Source organism: Panthera pardus, unplaced genomic scaffold (assembly GCF_024362965.1).
Source record: "Panthera pardus isolate Hobbes unplaced genomic scaffold, ASM2436296v1 HiC_scaffold_9, whole genome shotgun sequence".
NCBI lineage: Eukaryota > Metazoa > Chordata > Mammalia > Carnivora > Felidae > Panthera > Panthera pardus.
In genome coordinates this window covers 398,225-409,456 of record NW_026527024.1, presented here as the reverse complement: position 1 = coordinate 409,456, position 11,232 = coordinate 398,225, and the positions used below count along the sequence as shown (strand labels likewise).

The following is an 11,232-nucleotide window of genomic DNA, read 5'->3' as shown; positions in this document are numbered from 1 at the left end:
CATAGAGCATTACCATCATACCAGAACCTTCCCCTTGTGCTTTTTCCCAGTTAATCCTCACCATCATCTGCCCCTTCCCAAGCAATTACTGCTCTGACTTTTCCCACTACTGATCAGTTTCATCTGTTCTAGAACTTCATAAAATGGAATCAAAGAGTATATACTCTTTTGTCTGGCTTCCTTTGCTCAGCATAATGTCTGTGAGAGCCACCTCCTGGTCGTGTGAATATCAGAAGTATTTCTGACCAGCATTCTGGATATATCATAGTTTGCTTATTCATTCTCCCATTAATGGGCACCTTGGTCTGTTTCTAGTTTTTGAATGTTATATATAAAGCTGCTACGGACATTCTTGTACAAATTTTTTGGTGTGGATATGTGTTCATTTCTCTTGGGTAAATACCTAGGAATGGAACCCACAGTGGGATTTTAAATGGTTTAATTTAGCACTAGATGGTGATGTCACTGTAGCTCAGAATACCTCATGACTCTACCCCTCCATCCATCTTATTTTCTCTCTTTTCTTCTTCCTTTTCTACTGATTCCTTTCTTCCACATCCCTATTTTCTTTCTATAAGCCACCTGCTCTCTCTCCTCTTGTCTCTCTTGATAGTATCGTGTTTTATTACTATTTTCTCATTGTCCTGACAATTCTTCCAGAGAGAGGCAGCATGGTGTCGATGGAAAAAGCCCTGATTCTTGGGCTGCATTCAAGATATGCCTGTGCTACTTCTTTATTATTATTATTTTTTAATGTTTATATACTTTTGAGAGGGGGAGGAGGGGCAGAAAAAGACAGAGACATCTAATCCAAAGAAGGCTCCAGGCTCATTGATTATTTATTCAGGGGATCGGGAGGATGATTAGAAATCCCTTCTCCAGATCCATATTTCTGTGAATCTATGACTGCTTTTTCCAAGGCAGAGAGCCAAGAGAAAATGAGGGCAGGTGAGGATGTTTGGAAAGAGACGGAGAGGGAAAACTAGAAAAACAAGTAAACGTCTTTCTTGCTTCTTGGCCAGGAGAAGAGCCATGTGTTCTCTGGGACCACGTCGGTCCTGTCCCATAGCTAGATTTCTTTCCTTGCTCCTGGTTTTGGGGTTAGGTACCCCAACTAGCCGAGCCTTTTTCTCTGCTACCGGTTGCTCCCTGTCTTTTCTGTTCTCTTATTAATACATATTAGTTCTATGCTCCAGAGATGCTCTTGTACCTTTTGAGACACCATTGCATGCCAATTTATGCCCACGAACCAACAAGGAGTTGGTTCTTCCTTGCCCAGGCTACTATGTGCAATTTAATAAAGGCTTTGTGAACGTGATGAAAAATTTTCTTGTATCCTCCAGAGTTAGGACATGAGCGTTAGGAGATTTAGGTCCAAGAAGTGAGAAGGCACCACTGGTGTCAGCCTATATGGGGAGTTTCTCTTGAGTACACGAGGCTGTGCGCTTGAGGTCCTCTCTGCAAAAAGCCCACACCTACGTGATCTGAACTTTATGGAACAGGCTCAATTCCAAAAATATTATCTGGCTGCTCTCAAATGTACCCCCATACTTATCAGAACGCATATCTCAATTTTTGGCTTAGAAAAGGTGGTCCCCAGGCATGCTGATTGATAACCATTCCAGCATGTGGACTCTTGGGGTTTCCCTCCCTGACGATAATTGGTGTGTGCATTTCAGTCCTCGGTACTGGACTTAGGGAGAGAAAGGTTGCATGAAGAGAGAAGCTACCAAAGAAAGAGGGAGAGAAACATTAAAAAGAGAAAAAGTAGTGTAGGAGGTGAGGGGGAAATGATAGGGCAATCATGCATAGAAGGTTAAAAAAAAAAAAGAAAAAAAGAAATAAAAAAGAAAAGAAAAAAAATGGGATGTGTGTGAAGAAAAGAGAATGTCCTCAGTCATAGTATTTTATGTTTAAACAAAATTCCCGACTAATCTCATGCAAAACCCGCTTTGCCCAAAAACAGATTTAAGAGTGAAACACAAGCCTTGGGCCAGAGCGCCCCCTGGCATACCTCCCTGCAACTGCAGGGTGCGTTTTCAGGTCTCTAACGTATTTTGATGTACTCAAAATGTACTCATATTTCACAACAAATACGAATTAATTACAGTTCAAAAGGCGCAGAGCAAGGCTTTCAAATCAGGCTCTAAGCAATCATATTAGTGATTATTTTTGTTTCAATTATACCCATTAAACTCATTGAATTCCAGCTAATTAAGTTACTTACCTCAAAGATAAGGGAATCCTGACATATCCTAAAGATGGCATGAGCTCCAGCTTTTAAATAATTATCCCTCTGAGGTCGGGGCTCTTCAGTTCCCTATGTTTGGCTGGTAGATTGACTCTCAAGAGTCATTTGCCTGAAAAGAAAAAGGCATTTAGGCATCTCTAAGGCTGTCAATCTTTTGTCGGATGTGGGGTTAGGAGCACAGCACTGTGACTTTAAGACCCAGGGGTGTGCACCTGTGGGGACTGGACCACACATGGCTTTGAAAAGCTACCCAGCACAGCTGAAAGCTATGCTGTGTCCCTTATCACCGTCATCTAAAACCCTCCTCCAGTGAGAGAGGGAAGACTATGCTCCAGATATACGTAGGAGCCACGTGACGGTTAACCCCCAAGAAGAAAGGCTTCAGAAGACGGACCAAGCAAGCAGAGACTCTCATTTTGCAAACTGAAGAAGTCAGAAGGTTTGAGATGAGGAGGACGATCAAGTAAACGAGGTCAGGATCAAAACCCTCGGGGCCAGGATTTGAGCAGACAAGGAGGGAGGGGGATAGGGCAGGGCACCTTCTTTTGAGAACCCCAGCTAGCAAGGCTGGTGGGCTGGGGCAGAGGGTGTGCAGCTGCAAACATGAACTGGGAGAACCTTAAAAAGCTGGAAACATCTGCCCATGTGGCCTTTGAACTCAAGCTTGAGTGTCGAGACAACCACTTCCCCTGCTATGCTCCACCGTAATTAGTTAGCCCATGTCCTTGCTTAAGCCCGAGAATATCTATCCAGAAATCTATTTGAAAAAGAGACCTTTTTAATTTATTAAAAAAAAAAAGAGAGAGAAGCTTTTAGTTTTGTTTTTTTTTTTTTTAAAGACTGACAGCTACGAGCCTGTCATACTATTGGCATGGGCTACCCCTGGGAAGAGATGGCCACCTGTGCAGGTTAGTGTCCTGTGGCTGAGAGCAATTCCCAAAGAAGGGCACAGCTGCAAGCCCTCAGCAGCTCATCCTTCCAGCAGCTGGAGGATAGATGCACGGGCTCTGAAGAGGGAACCTGAGTGAGTGCCGCAGTATCCATTACAGTCCACCCCTTGAGCTGCTCAGCTCTGTTCCCTTTTTTAAAAAAATATTTTTTCAATTATATTTTTGAGAGAGAGAGAGAGAGCAAGTGTGAGCAGGGGAGGGGCAGACAAAGAGGGAGATGAGGATCTGAAGCGGGCTCTGTGCTGACAACAGAGAGCCTGATGCGGGCTTGAACTCACGACCCGGGAGATCATGACCTGAGCCAAAGTCGATGCTTAACCAATGGAGCCACTCAGGAGCCCCAGCTCCATTCCCTTCTTAAGGCAACTTTGACCTATCTAGGAATAGCTCCTCTAGAATTCCGGTCAGTCTTATTTCCTGGGAACTTATAAGGGAAGAGTTAGTAGTATGAACTACAGTGCCTGATGTTATAGTTGATTGCAAAGCTACAACTGATGCTCATCACTCCTCTCCCCTGCAACCCATTATAGATTTCTCTGTCCCTGGGCCAGCACTCCTGTTGATCTAATGGTTTGTTCAGTTAAGTGATCCTGACTCATCCCTGAAGAGTGCCAGCCTCTGGTTACCCTGTTCTTCGCAGACTGTGTCTACTCTGCTTGCCACTTTACCTCTAAAACTCAGCGTAGGGCACTAAGAGATGTCCTAGTGGGTCACCTAAGTGTCAGACATTCGGTACATATATGTAGCAGCAGACCTACCCACCTACCTACTTCCTACAGATGACCAGAGACAACTTTCTATGAATACATCAGTTTATCTCTTCATCTGTTGATGGACATTTAGGTTGTCTTAATTTTTTTTTTTTTTTTTTTTTGGTTATTATGAACATTCATGTCCAAATTTTTTTGCAAGGATGAGGCTCAGGAATCTGTATTTTTAATGAGTAACGCCAGGTGATTCTTAGGCACACTCAAGTGTTATAATCTGTCTGTTAGAATGTGTCCTGACTTTCTGCGGAGGTGACTGAAGGAGACCTAGCCTCACATGCTGGGTCTGACTCCGTGGCCACATCTTCTTGTAGACCTGAATCCCAATTTAACTAACTTCCAGTTTGTTCCTGAAACTGGGTGTCTACCTTGAAACCAGAATATGGGAATTAGGTGCTGGGTCTGGCTCTGAGTTTTCTGGTGATCAAGATGAAAAGCAGTTATGTTGTGGCACAGAATGGTTCTGGAAACAATCAAACCACACCAATGTCTTAGAAGAAGCCAAGCAGGTCCATCCCTTAACTCCTAAGGAATTTTCTGGCTGACAGATGTGGTGGACCAATCCTGAATAACATCCCTGAGTAAATGCAATCATGGGTGATCGGTGAGGTGAATAATAATTTGCAAAGCCCACAGCTTTTAAGTTGGCCAGACCTGAGTTTGAGTTGTAACTTGAATCCCTTTTATTAGTTGGGTAATCTCCGGCAAGTTATCCTTCCTGAACCAGTACCATTTGTTATTATTAAAAAATTGTGTAAGTAATCAATTTCCATTATAAATGGTTCCAGGAATGTAGAAATACAGAACAAAATAGAAAATTCTCCTCTCACCACCTTCATCTTCCTTTACTTCCCCAAGCCTGCTCCCCTTGCCTGAGGCAATCACCATTGACAGCTGATACGTGACCTTTACAGTCTTTTAATGAGCAGTTGTATTTTACATAATACATTATTCTGTAAATTGCTCCTTTTGCTGAAGGTCAGTATGGGTCTACCTCATTTATTTTTAAGATTGCTTAGTATGTCACAATATGGATATACCCTAATTTATTTAACAACTTCCCTTTTGATGACTCATAGGCTGTCCTTCTTCCCTTCATTCCTCCCTCTCTTCTTTCCTCCCTCCTTTCCTTCCATCCTTCCTTCCTTCCCTCCCTTCTTTCTCCTTTGCCAAAATAAACATTCTGTACTAAGCAGCAAACCTTTCTTTAGAATAGATTCTAACAGAGAATTAACTGAGTCAAAGGATATGTATATTTCAGATTTGGATTGACTCTGTACAGCTGCCCTCCCAAACAACTTTACTAATTTATACTTGGGGAAAGTTATTTAATTTCTGGCCCCTTTCTTTCCTCCACTACAGAAATTAAAAACAGTAAAACCTACTACACAGGATGGGCGAGGTGATTAAATGAGAAAAACCAGTGTAAAAACAGCGCTTGCAATGTAGATGGTTATCTGTATGCTTTAGAATCAGGTAGAAAAAAAGTTTTCTTTTTCTGTAACTTTAACTTCTAGCACTTGTGCAGACTGAGGATGGTCACAAGTCTCCTCATGGGATGTCTTCATATTTGATACATTACAGAGGGTTACTATTTAAAAGGTTATCCAAAACTTGGTGGTGTGAGTTTTTTTAAAAATTTTTTTTTTTAACGTTTATTTATTTTTGAGACAGAGAGAGACAGAGCATGAACGGGGGAGAGGCAGAGAGAGAGGGAGACACAGAATCAGAAGCAGGCTCCAGGCTCTGAGCCATCAGCCCAGAGCCCGACGCAGGGCTCGAACTCACGGACCACGAGATCGTGACCTGAGCTGAAGTCGGATGCTTAACCGACTGAGCCACCCAGGCGCCCTTGAGTTTTTTATTGTTATGCTAGGACATCACTTAGTAAGCCTGTCTAAGGATCATTTGACTCTCAGCAAATGTAACTTTATTTAACTTACTATTTACTAAAGAATAGGGCCCAGACATTTCGCAACACAAGTTAGAAGTTAATATGTAAGAAATGAGTAAGATAAAGAATCAGTTTTCTGCAAGAACAATGCAAATGATTTCTCGTCGCTATTGAAATTAAGCATGGAGATGATAGTTTATTGCCCTGTGATACTGATGAATTGACATCGATATTAATGAATTTTGTATCTAATTCAACACTTACATTTTTAATGTTTATTTATTTATTTTTGAGAGAGAGAGCGCATGTGTGTGCACAAGTGGGGGAGGGGCAGAGAGAGAGGGAGACACAGAGTCTGAAGCAGGCTCCAGACTCTGAACTGTCAGCTAAGAGCCAGACGCGGGGCTTGAACCCGTGAACCGTGAGCCCATGACCTAAGCCGAAGCTGGGTGCTCCACCAAGTGAGCTACCCAGGCACCCCTCTAATTCAACACTTTTATTCTAGTGTTTTCTTTTTTAAAGTTAATTCATTTATTTTGAAAGACAGGGAGTGAGGGGGGGAGGGGCAGAGAGAGAGAGAGAGAGAGAGGGAGAATCCCAAGCAGACTCCTCAGTGTCAACGCAGAACCCCAAGTGCCGTTCGATCTGACAAACTGAGATCATGACCTGAGCCGAAATCAAGACTCGGGCGCTTAACTGACAAAGCCACCCATGTGCCCCTGGTCTTTTTTTCTTTAGTGGACTGTATATACATCCGTTTCTTGTGTCTGCCTTGGAATCATTCTGTTGGTTCCGTCAGGAGTGAGCTAAGTGAAACTCTGACATATGCTCTCTGTATATGCCTTTTGGCACTTTGAGAATTACACATTTGAATGTACTCAAGGTGACACCGGGCTACTATCTCCACTCCTGGCAGATGGGTCTCGTCTTTGGGGCTTCCGTTGTTTTGTCTTCTTCTGAGTCCTCCCCGTTCTCCGTGGCTCTGGAGAGGAATCACACACAGGGCACAAGTCAGGAGAGAGGTCCTCCTGCATCACTCCCCCGTCCTCAGCTTAGATTTCATCTCCTCTGGAAACTGACCATTATCCTTCTATCTGATCTCACGCCCCACAACCTCCCCCGGGCAATGTATTCACCAACTGTCCTGAAATTGCTTATTTACTCTTCTGTTTCTTTCTCGGTGACTTCCGTGGGAGCACAGACTCTATTTTGTTTGACTTTTTTTTATCCTCGGCTTTCAGCACAGTGTCCAGCTGTAGGTACTCACCCAGTATTTTAACGAGTGAATCACGGGATGAGTATTAACCTCTTTGTATTTCAAGGGTAGCTACTGCTTCCTTACGTGTAATTTATTGTTCTAACAAGTGATGCCAATCTTTAGCTCGTGTGGTTCTCACAGCTCTTCCTTTGGGGGTTGTGGTGGTGCATGTTTGTGCATAACAACGTCTCTACCTTACATTCATCGCTTCTGGTCTCCTCTCTACTCTTTTCAGAGCATGGCTCCTTTAAGTCCAGGAGAAGCTGGTTTGCAGAGGAAGTCCGACCAGACACTGAGCAGAGTGAATGGCTGTGCCGATCTAGCCACACCTATTTCATATGTTTCTTTAGTGTCTTTCAGCTTGCCTATTCGTCCACCCGTGCCTGATTTGTTCTTAGATTTGCCCCCAAGACGCTGGTCTTGGCTTGTCCTAGTTTGAACTTGGTGTCTCTGGCGATTGACTCACGTTCTGACCTCCACCCATCCCCAATTCTGCTTTTCTACTCTTTGGCGTCTCCAAGCACCTGACCTCAGCTCAACCTGCCTCTGGCCTTGTTTCTCCTGCCTGACACCAACAGCTGGAAAGAACCCTGCCCTTCTATGAGGAGAGAGATGAGGCTCAGTGTGGTTTACCGGAAATAAAGCTTGCATTATGGGAGGGAACAAACAGGTACATAGTGTTGTAGAAGGGAGCCTTGGAACTTAGCATCGGCATTGTTTTCACGATCCTTTTCTTCTGTTTCTGCTTTTGTTATGAAATATGTGTTTTGCCAATACGGAATGGAATATTCCAGAAGTAAGGGGGGGGGGGACCCTGGTTGCCTGTCAGTAATTAAAGTAAAACTGCTCTAGTTTTCATTTCTTTTCTAACTTCCTGCCTAAAGGAGGGAAAACTTTACAGTTTGGAAAAAATTTAGGCCGAGCGTGTTGAACTGGTGCTGAACGGAACTTCATCCCGTTAACCGTAGAAGTTCTTTCCATATATTATTCCATATATTTTCACAAATACCTTAGAAGAATATGTTCAGAAGTTACAGCAACTCTGGCTTTGGACAATTGGAAAATGGCCACTTTGAAACCATGAAAGCTAGTTGGTAGCTTTTTCTTAACATGGGACTTAGCCCAGTTGTTCCTTAAACAAGAAGCCTCCAGAGGATGTATTTTGCAGAATGAAGTCTGGGATTGTGATGCCTCCTGCTTTGGTCTTCTTCAAAATTACTTTGGCTATTCGGGGTCTTTTGTGGTTCCATATGAATTTTAGGAGTATTTTGCAGAATGAAATCTGCTAACGAGACAGGAAAGCCTCTTCGTGCTTGCTTATAACTCTTTAAAAGTGGCTCTTTGCAAGTGCCCGGGTTTTGTTTTTGTTTTTGTTTTCAGTCTCCAGGTGAGAAATTATGGGAACTGTCACGCCAAATCAGCTGGTCGCCCTTATGTCATGGGATCCGGACCAGGAGAAGAAGGCTGGCCGGGCGGAGTGCATGTGATCAGCGTGTGACAGGCCGTGCATCCAGCATGCTGAGGGCACCGGCTCTCCTGGCCCAAATAACCACAAAAAGGAACAGATTTCAGACAGGCAGTTTTACAGCGTCCCTGTGGTTATTTTGCCAACTTCCAGCCACTTCTTTCTCTAGCACTGAGCCAAAGAGACACATAACCATTATCAAAATGTTCTGAATATATAGGTCACTCCGTTTCTTTTAGTTATCTTTAATCTGAGGTGTCTCGATTTACCTTTCCACACCAATCCACTCAATTTACGTTTAGCTCAAGCTTTCAAATTAATTGCATCCTGAATTTAAAAAACAAAACAAAACAAAACCGTTTAGGGAGGTGAAGACTGTTAAAAGGGTGTTGTCTTTTCTTCTCTGTCGCTGGAAAGATTGAGATGACCGGCTTTTCTAGGGAGCCTTTAAAAGTTTTTCGTTGTAGCCACGGCCAGTTGTGATATTTGCCCCAAACCCTCATCTGTAGCAACGCACCTGCTGCGAATGTTTCATTTTCTGTGGTTTTTAAAAATTTCTCCATCACGTTTTACTAGAATCAAAAGGAATCTCTTCGGAGAGGGAGGTTTGGTCGTCTTTTTCACTGGCTGATTTCTCTCCCGTGTGGCTGTGCTTTCAGGGCTATACCACACTGTCCGCACAGTAGTAAAAACCAGAGAGATGTGGGTCACCACAGGAGCGAGCTTGCTTGTCAAGGGACGCAGCTTTTTGGAGATGTAGGCTTTTCAGTGCTGATAACCAACCCTGTGGGAAATTCCTTCTGTGAGGAATGCGTTTTGAAAATCTGCAGACCCAGATGTAGGGCCAGAATGGCACAATCACGACATTTCGAGGTGTAACTCTCTAAACCTTTTTCTTGAGTCTCAGAATTTATTTCACTTGCTAATTTATTTTTAATTTTGTATTATTTTTTAGGGAGAGGAAGCATGAGTGGGGGAGATGGGCAGAGGAAGAGAGAGACAGAATCCTAAACAGGTCCCACGCTCCATGCGGAGCCCAAAGTGGGGCTTGACCCACTACCCTGGGATCATGACCTGAGCCGGAATCAAGAGTCGGTTGCTTAGCCGACTGAGCCACCCAGGCGCCCCTCGCTTATTATTTTAAAAATAGAGTCTTCCTGTAGTCAGCAGCAATATATTATTCACTTAAAAATTTGTTAAGAGGGTAGATCTTGTTAAACGTTCCTGCCGCAATGAAGTTAAAAAGTCTTCAAAATTTTTTATCTTTTCACTTTTATTAAACATTGGATGTATTCTGATTATTCCAGACAAACAATTTTGGAATAAACTGATCCCTCATCATTTCATGCTAAGGTCAGAACATTCACTTTTTTTTTTTTTTTTTTTGAAGGTGAGACTATTCATAAAATAAGTTCCTAGAAGGGGGCACCTGGCTGGTTCAGTGGGTGGAGCATGTGACTCTTGACCTCGGGGTTGTGAGTTCGAGTCCCACGTTGGGTGTAGAGACTACTTAAAAATAAAATCTTTAAAGAAAAGTTCCTAGGAGTAGAACTACTGAAACAAAATGTACATGCATTTATAATTTTTATAGAGACCACCAAATTACCCTCCCAAGGGGTTTTGCCAGTTTATTGTTGTACCAGCAATGCACGAGAAGGTCTGTTTGCTGATGGCCTTGGCAACAGCGTGTGTTACCAAACTCTGATTTTTGCCAAACTGAGCGGTAAGAGTGATGTTTCAATGTAGGGTTTTTTTGTTTTGTTTTGTTTTTTTGTTTTTAAGATTTTAAGTAATCTCTACACCCAACGTGGGGCTCGAACCTATAACCCTGAGGTCAAGAGAAGCATTCTCTGACTGAGCCAGTCAGGCACCCCTCAGTGTAGTTTTAACTGGCATATGTATTTTATGAGTGAGGCTGAACATCTTTTATGTCTTTTTTTTGAAGCATTTATTCATGTTTGAGAGAGAGAGAGAGAGAGAGAGCGAGTGAGCACACACGAGTGTGAGTAGGGGAGGGGCAGAGAGAGAAGGAGACACAGAATCTGAAGCAGGCTCCAAGCTCCGAGTCGTCAGCACAGAGCCTGATGTGGTACTTGATCTCACGAAACGTGAGACCTCGGTTCATGAGATCATGACCTGAGCCAAAGTTGGACATTTAACCGACCGAGCCATCCAGGCGCCCCATGAACATCTTTTATGTGTCTTAAAGCAATTTGCATTTTGTCTTTTGTAAACTGTCCATTCCTATATTTTGTCAATTCCTTTTATTGAGTTGTTGATTTTTTTAAACATTAATTTAATGTTAATATATAGATGGTTCAAGGGAGTGGAATCAGGCAGGCGGAAAACCCCAGGGCACTCAGGGGGTGGTAGGTCAAAGGCAGAGAGCAATGGGGAGTCAGGGAATCTCCAGGAGCCGCAGGGCAAGTTCAGAGGAGGCCGGGCTAGAAGTCAGCAGTCAGGTGAGCCAGCCGCTAGCAGAGGGGACCACAGCCTGGACAACAGATGTGTGAACGTGGACAAAGAGATGGGGCAGCTCCAGACAGAAAGCTAGATCGACGCTCAGTTACTCCAACCAGGAAGCTTCAGCTGACACTTTCTACTAGAGGAGAAGCCAGTCGGAGGGCTTTGGTGGCAGTGGGGGACT

The 11,232-nt window shown here is 43.4% G+C and overlaps 1 long non-coding RNA gene across 1 annotated transcript; it reads left to right on the top strand.

The window, feature by feature from the left end:
* Nucleotides 1-7,325: 7,325 nt before the first annotated feature.
* LOC109269216 (uncharacterized) lies at nucleotides 7,326-9,155 on the top strand. The gene is made up of 2 exons (XR_002080989.2): nucleotides 7,326-7,790; nucleotides 8,501-9,155. It is a non-coding gene; the product is annotated as an uncharacterized LOC109269216 (long non-coding RNA).
* Nucleotides 9,156-11,232: the final 2,077 nt, after the last annotated feature.